General features: G+C 40.2%; 1 pseudogene; it reads left to right on the forward strand.

The window, feature by feature from the left end:
* The first annotated feature begins 7,868 nt into the window (after nucleotides 1-7,868).
* LOC142430550 (ATP synthase F(0) complex subunit C2, mitochondrial pseudogene) lies at nucleotides 7,869-8,380 on the forward strand (annotated as a pseudogene).
* Nucleotides 8,381-8,660: the final 280 nt, after the last annotated feature.

Genomic DNA, 8,660 nt, shown 5'->3' on the forward strand with positions numbered 1-8,660 from the left:
GATCTTCCTCATCACTTTCTGTGGCCTGGAAAAACTGGACCTTAGTCTTGGTGAGCGGAGAAGTCATGGACAGACCTGTGCTCTCTGAAGAAAGAGTCAACATTCTCATTCCAGATGAACCCCATTTTAACTTTATTACAAAACAACTATTACATGCAAATCTCCACATAATCCATCAGATAGTCTCATAATATATTATTTATATTGCATCTAACTCAATCCGGATCATAAACACACCTGGGAATCACGGATTTCGTTCCCAATAATATTTAGGTTTCTTCCTTTTCTTGGGGGAAATGGTCCGAAGTGAGTGGCTCAGGGATTGAAACATGAAGGTTTGTGACTCACCTTTTCTGTCTCTAGATTCTCTGAAATCAGCCGTGGGTTGGTATGCTATGGAGTGGTGAGAGCACAGACTATGCTTCTACTCTGATGTCTTGAGTACATGTCACCAGTGAGCCCTTTCATTGTCAAATCCATTTAACGCTGACCTCCATTGCTTCCCAGGCCATTACCATGTACATACCACAGTGAAACGAGGTGAGGGGAAGTCAGTGTGATTCCAGGAGTCCAGTTAAATGAAGGGGTCTGAGCTTCACTGAGCTCCATTATGTTCTTTCCTGTGGATTCTTTGTTTTCCTTTAACATGTTTTACATTATTTTCTAAAAATATTATTTATTTTTCTATTAGAATTGTCTCAAAAAATAAAATAAATTTCCTTGTGATGTTTTTCTTTTTATTGGTCACCTTCTTTGTGTCTTTGCTTGAAATACTATTTATAACACATTCATTGATATTTTCCTTTAGATCTTTTAATATAATCATCACATTTAGTTTGAGTTTCATATGTAACTCTAGTATCCATTTCTGTGTCAAGGGTGAATCCGATGTTGATGTTGTATCAATAATGTCTATTTTCTTACTCTTTTGTGTTACCCATCACTTTTTGTGGATAGATGAATATGTTCAATAGGACCATCCATATCAGCATATTGTGTATATATGATGCTTTCCCTTGTGGAATGAGTATGACCTAACTGCTGCTAGACTTTGATTGTCGTGGTTTATGAAAATATAGAGAGAGCTCCATTTCTAATTAACTATATACAATGTTATGTTAAAGTTATGTTTTCCTAAAACTACTCAATTTCTCAAATGTCTCTATAAAGCCTCATTTTTAGTTTTATGTTTGGTTTTGTCTTCACTTGCACCCTCCCTAGAGAGAATCTTGATTTTTAACTTCCCTGATGCCCCTTGCTTTTATTTTTACTTGCTTTTTTACTTGCCAATGGTAACAGTTATGGCAGTGTTTGGGCCACAGGGCATTTCTCTGCTCTTTTGACTGAGCCTCTTTCCTAGGCAGGCATCCTGAACCTGGATCTGAGATACGATTCCTCATGGTTTCTTTCCTCCTGCAAAGGTTTTACTGGTCTAGAAGCTATACCTTCCCTTTCCTTTCTCCCTTCCTGAAAAAGATTTTCAGCTACAAATTTTTATGTTCCTCCCCTTCAGATTGAAGGTTTTATACATAAACAAACTGAGTAGAGTTGCTTCTGGACATAATTTCAGATTTGTTCTGGCCTTTGCCAATTGAATTTATACCTAGGCTTTCAGCGATTTTGTTTGACTAAGGGTCAGGCGAGGTAAGTTTGGTTGCATATTGTCAGTGAGTACTCTCCTGCTACGCTAGCCACCATCAAGGGATAAGACTTTTATTTATTATCTACATCTTAAGGGAATGTTCTGCAATAAAACAAGTACTTTCATAAGTCTGTGCTTCTGGATGATCCTACTCACTTTTACACAAGAAACTTTAGAGTATTAAATATTTTAGGAAAACCTTTATGCACTTTAAATGTTATCCAAGACATCTACTCTAGCAAAGTTAAGACTTTTGTCTTTTTCTGTCCTAATGGGAACTCGCTCACTCAAAATGTGATATTTATTGTTCTTTTTAATATTACTAATTTTATAATTGTGTTGAAGAAAAGTTTGCAGTATGATCGTGATTGTTACTGTGATTTCTAATAATAAGAATGGGAATTTTTTCCTCCTCTCCTTTTCATTTCAACTCAAATAGTAGATTTTGGTATAAAAAAAACAGAAACGAGAAATGTTGAAGGCCATTAAGACTCGGCCTTGAAATGTCTGAGAATTATCATGACCTATGAGTCAGTGTTTGCTGGTTTCTCCTGTGACTTAACGTTTTGAACATACTGTTAAAAACAAAAACAAAGAGGTATGAAAGTTCTGCAAAGAACAGGTTGCTTAATTTTTTTCAAGGATATCTGGCTTGGCAGACGATAGAGTAGCTATGTGTATCAAATGTTCTTGCTTATCAATGAAATAATTAATCCCGAGTTGTTTCTGCATGGTTAAAGGACCATGTAACATATATTCGGAGTTTCATTATTCCCTGTTACACTCCGAATATTTTCTGTCTTTCTTTTTTCCTTAATTCTCACTCCCATTTTCAGGACTGTTGAACTCGTTGACTGGCTCCGACAAGAGTGGTGCCCAAAACATGGACACTGAAAACGGGGGACAAAGTGAAGGACACCGCAGATTACAAAGGTGTACACAAAGAGATTGGTGGTGCTGTGAGGAGCTCTTGGGAGAAAAATGGGGCAAGGAATTAGCAAACAGTTTTGTAAATATGTTAAAAGCTAGAGGAACAAATGTAAGCTACCAAAGAGTAGAGAAGTTTTTAGATTTTGTGTTTTAGGTATGTCCTTGGTTTCCTGAGGATGGGACTGTAAATATTGAAACTTGGCAAAAGGAGGGAAACAGTTAAAAGATCATTATACCGCTAATGGACCTAGTAAGGTTCCCATAGGCACGTTTAGCTCATGGAATTTAGTTAGGGATAGCCTGGACCCTAGGCATGAGGGACTCTGACCTGAAAACAACCCATTTGCATGCGCAAGCAGAAGTGAATGTAAACTTCCTTCTATGCCTCTGCCTCCTCCCCCTCCATCACTGAAACCACTGAAAACTAACCTTGAGGGCTTTGAAAGCGAGGAGGAGGAATCCCTTTATCTTGGAGATGTGAAGCAGTTAGAAGAGGCAGCATATTATCTTGAGGAGGACTTAGGAATTTTTGCCATCTCGGAGGCGCCTCAACCTGAGAATCATAAGGCGGTGCAAAAGACTCAGGAGTCCTGCCCGGATGAAACAAAGAACCTATGAAGAGATATCATTGGCTTGTTTTGCCTCAAGGCATGGCCCCGACCCAGTATTAATTTGGGCATGAGGGCATGTTTGTGTTTTTCAGCAGATTGCTGATGGAGCATGGTGGCTGCCAAAAACGGTTGGTGCAGTTTGCAAACCATGCAGATGGTAATTTGCCTCAGAGTGCTTCTGGGAACATCTCACAACTGGGCTTATGTTCTTGATCCACCCCTCATACATCCTGCTGTCTGGGAAGGTCCGGAAATCATGGTGTGGGTCAATAATTCACGCCATCCCTGTACAAAGTGAAGGAAATGTAATCTAATCCGCTCCGCAGTCTTTTTCCCCTTGTGGACTAGAGACTCAAAAGCATAATAAAAACATGTTGTGGAGATGATGTCTCATGGACAAGCCCATCCGATACAACATCCCAAAAGAGAAATATATCATCAATTGGTCCGGCAACCAGGACAATACTAAATATATATATTGCCAAATGGGGAAAGGGGCTGTCTGAAGGACTTTGGTGGTCAGACTCGGGTTTTCCACAAACTCAATGGTGGAAAATAGGGGCTTCTTTGGGGGACATGACGCTTATGGGCCATTCCTCCAGACCGCAGGGAAACGTTACTACATGCATACCATCGCCTTATGTACTTTGGGCAGGGAATATTCCTATATATCATGGTGATTCTAAGTTTAACATGTCTTGTAATTGTAATTTGTCTAATTGTATTACCTGGACCCCTGAAGGTATTGTCATCACTATTTTGTATCAACCTTCTTTTTTATGCTGCCAGTGAATATTACTGGGCCTTGGTATTTAGAAAGAGGGTTACAGGTATTAGAAGAGATTGAAAAAGCATTAACCAGACCTAAGCACTTTGTAGGTTTGCTTATAGCAGGTATTTTAGCTATATTAAATTTAGTTGCTACTGCTACTACTGCAGCAATTGTACTTTCACAAGACATACAGACTGCCCATTTTGTAAATGAATTATCCAAAAATGTGACTAATGTGTTGTGTACTCAAGAAGTTAAGAGACGGGAAGTTAGAACAAAAAGTAAATGCTGCTCATGACATGGTCTTGCATTTAGGAGATGAGGTGCAGGGGCTTAAGGCCAGGTCTAGTCTACAGTGCCATGCTGTATATACATGGATCTGTGTGACACCTAAACAGTACAACATCAGTCAGCATTGCTGGATTAAAGTGAAGGATCATCCTCAAGGTATTTGGCACAGTGCTAATGAGTCTTTAGATTTAATACAACACCATCAAGAAATAATAGCCATACAAGATGCTAAGTCTCTTGATTTTGATGCCGCTAAGGTTGCTGAGGATTGGCTTCAGCATTTTCGAGATGCTTTCCCTTCATTAGGAAATCTCGGAGGCCTAACTCACATGCTTATGTCTCTAGTCACAGTGGGAGTGTATGTATATTTGATCTTCTGCATACTCCCTATGATACTGTGCAAGGTTATGGTTGAATTACTAGCCTTAGGAACAAAGCTTCATAAAGGGCACCTGCTCACTTTGCCCTCTCCCCAAACAGGGGTGTAAGGCAGAGGCTGGTTATTCAGAGACGGGTAAGATCGAGTGTGAGTCTCCCAACCTAAGACAAGTCATATTTGCCTGGAGGACTGTGACTGATGACGGGTAAGGGCTTTTTCAGGATTGACAACTTAAGACAGGCACAATCATCTGCCGACATTTTGTGTAAAGACGTCTTCAGTAAATAAAAAAGCGGGAGATGTTGGCGGCCATTGAAACTGCTGAGAATTCTCATGACCTATGTGTCAGTGTTTGCTGATTTCTTCTGTGGCTTAATGTTTTGAACAGACTGTTAAAAACAAAAACAAGGCGGTATGAAAGTTCTGGGTAAACAGGTTGTTTAATTTTCTCAAGGATGTCTGGCTTGAAAGAAGATAGAGTTGCTATGTGTATCAAATGTGCTTGCTTACCAATAAGATAATTAACCCCGTGTTGTTTATGCATGGATAAAAGGAGTATGTAACATAACTTCAGAGCTTCAGTATTCACTGTTGCCCTTACAATACTTTCTGTCTCACTTTTTTCCTTAATCCTCACTACCCCTTTCAGGACTGGTCAACTCGTCGGCTGGCTCCGACAGAGAAGCAACCTAAATGTCTGGAAAGAGATAAATAAATTGTGGTATACACGTGTTCCTGCTCTAAGATGTTGAGCACTAAAATCAATTCATGTTAGCTAGATATAAACTTATGGGTTTATTTCCATATAAATGAAATAAATTGAGTGAAATAAGCTAAGCAAATGAGCATACATACTGTCTTAGATCATCTATTGATAAATCCCTTATTGTGTATGAAGTAATAAGAACAGGTCTGTATTCTGTGTAACACAATCACATAACAAGAAATTATTACCAATTCCTATTCCCATTGAATCCTTCTAAGATACCCATTTACGTGTACAGTGGGACCATGAGCATTCTGGAAATATCCAACCATAATTGCCACTCAATAATAGGAAGATATCCAAAGAGAGCCCCCCCCCTTCTGCTAATAAAATCCACACCATTCCCAACCATACAGCTCTGGGAGAAGAGCCTCAGGATCATAGTCCCAGGTATCCCCATTCAGTAGTTTGTATGAACCAGAGTCATCATGGAGTCTGTATTAAGCTGGGGTTTCCGGGCATCTATTTAACAAGTAATTTTATTGAGAGCTAGTGTGAGTGAATGGGTAGAAGTAGGAGACTGGAAATGTGTATAGTCTTAATGACCACCATATACTGTGTTTTCAAGTGTCAAAACTAATGTGCAACTGGTTGAGTCTGATGGGGACTTGAGGGAGCATAAAAATGTTTTGTAATTCTCTTGTACAATCTCTGGATTCACTTTTAGTAGCACTGCCATGACTTGTATCAGCCATGCTCCAGGCCTACAGAGAGTCTCATATATTAGTACTGTTCCTATCACATGTTAAACAGATTCCGTGAAGTCTGGCTGGTGTACTATCTCCAGAAACATTGCCAACAATACACTGTATCAGCGAATGGATGGTCTAAAAATCAATCACATGTCCATGTGTTATGGTGGGGAAGATACACTGAGGGAAGTCAATGTGAGTACAGATACGAACCACCCATGCAGGGAGGGAGCTGTGTTGCAGGGCACTGTAAGGCCCTGAAAAAAAGGAAGAATTCTGGAGCAGTTGGAGGGGGAGTTTCAGGTCTGTTTCTAATTTCAATCCAGGGTTCTTCATTTCAGTTTCCCACTTGGAATCTATATATTTTTATGCTTCAGTGCCTCCCCCTTTAATATCTGAATGCAAAGTTGTAAAAAGAGAAAACATTCTCTTGTAGAGACAAACAAATGATGTTGTTTCATAGGGAGTGTATATAACTTTGCCAGAGGTGATCAGCACATGTTTTCGGAAGGTCAGTGTGTTATTCCTAGTGGACTAAAGAAACAAATTCATAGACAATCCTATGTGTATAGGAAAGAGCTTTATATAAAGAGCAATTGAAAATTTGGAAAAAATACCGGCCCATTCCAGATCAAGCCCATAAATCCGATATTAACTCATGTCTGATCCCAGTCTGTAAATTCTTCTTCAGACTCATGCAACACATGCAACAACGCTGAGTGCAGGAAGTTCACAGGCTTGTGTGTGGGAAGTCTTATGGATCCAGTGGCATTGGAAGCATCTTAGCACTGGCAAGCTTCTTCTACACATGGCTCCCCCAGCTCCAAGGCTCTGGCTGATATTTGCATAGTTCAATGTGATTTGTCAACAGGAATGCCTAGCAGATAGAGTGTGTCCGGCCTCCAGTGAGCTATTTATCTCCTTCACACCTTCAAATGAGGTCATTAAGCTGTGACCTGATTGACAGGTTAGATTGCATTCCTTTGCAAGTTGACAAGAGATCATACAACTGCCACATGATCTTACAGGTAGACTCCGTGGAGTCTCTGGGTGGTGCTAACTGTTACGACTCAACTAATGGCTGTAAAGTTGGTGGTTTGAAACTTGGTGTCATTTATTCAAGTACAATATATTGAAAAAAGTTGCTTTTCACCCTGAGTAAAATTCTATTGACACTGATCAGTTCCAACTCATAGTAATCCTGTAGGACAAACTAGAACTGCTCCTATAATATTTCCAAGCCTGTATTTCCTTATGAGATTATTCTACCACAAATTTCTCCCACAGAACAGTTGGTGGGTCTGAGGGGTAGACTTTTATTTTAACAGCTGGGCAAGTCACCACTGTGCAACCAGGGTACCTAGTTCTATCCTATCCATCCAGATGAAATTTTAAAAATATTATATCCTGTCAGACAATCATTATAGTTTAGAATTAATTATCTCTGGAAGCCTTGCTCTTTTTCTTCCAGACTCTTCCCCTAGATAAAGGGTCAGCTAATTTAGTTTTACAAAAAGTCCTGAAAACCATAATTTATTATTCCATTGGTCATATAGTCTTAGAGACAATTACTCCACCATCTTGATTGAATGATAAAACATCAGACAGTAGAGAAGGCATAGCTGTGTGTTAATAGAATTTTATTAACAGTCAGACACTGGGCCATGAGCCTGTTAGCCAAAGAACTACACTGAAGGTCTGTGTAAGTAACAGATGATCTTGTGTGTTTTTTATAAAGCAAATCCGTTTTATTAGAATTTCATGCACATATGATACAATTCAATAATGAATCATATCAAGAAGTGGCATACAACTGTCTGTCTTCTCTGCACTAGGAGCAGCTCCCCTGACACTGATCCTCATCTCCTAAAAATGTATGCCTACACAAATTTGTCGCCACCCTTTCCCTGGTCAGGAGCACCTCTCTGTTGTTGACCGGGTCATTGTCTGTGTTGGTGCAGAAACAGCCAGAGACACTGACAGATGAGCACTTCAGCAGCTTGACAGCCCCATGTTCTCTGTCTTCCCTGGCCTCTAGACGGATTTTCTAAACCAGCACCATCTCACGGGACATTGGCACAGCCGCCAAGTTCATTGGGGCTGGGGCAGCCACAGTTGGAGTGGCGGCCTCTGGAGCCGGCACTGGGATTGGGTTTGGGAGCCTCATCCTGGGTTATGCCAGGAACCCTTCTCTGAAGCAGCAGCTCTTCTCTTGCACCATCCTGGGATTTGCCTTCTCAGAGGCCATGGGGCTTTTCTGCCTGATGGTGGCCTTCCTCATCCTCTTTGCTATGTGAAGGAGCCATATCCACCCCCCAACAGTTCTCTGTCCCACATCTGTCTGCCAAATACGTTCCTTTCCCTGCACCATCCAGGCCAGCCTGGGGAAAGTTTTTGGCTCAGGGTTTGACAGAGGGAAGACAAATAAAAACTATATTAATAAAGGGGTTTATTGGCCAAAAGAGAGGCATACAATCATTGTCACTACAGATTCAAAAAATGTTTCTTCTTATTTGCACTCATTGTTATTCATATCATTACATTTTTAATTGGGCAAGATATACACAACAAAACATT

Source organism: Tenrec ecaudatus, chromosome 17, assembly GCF_050624435.1.
Source record: "Tenrec ecaudatus isolate mTenEca1 chromosome 17, mTenEca1.hap1, whole genome shotgun sequence".
NCBI classification, from domain to species: domain Eukaryota; kingdom Metazoa; phylum Chordata; class Mammalia; order Afrosoricida; family Tenrecidae; genus Tenrec; species Tenrec ecaudatus.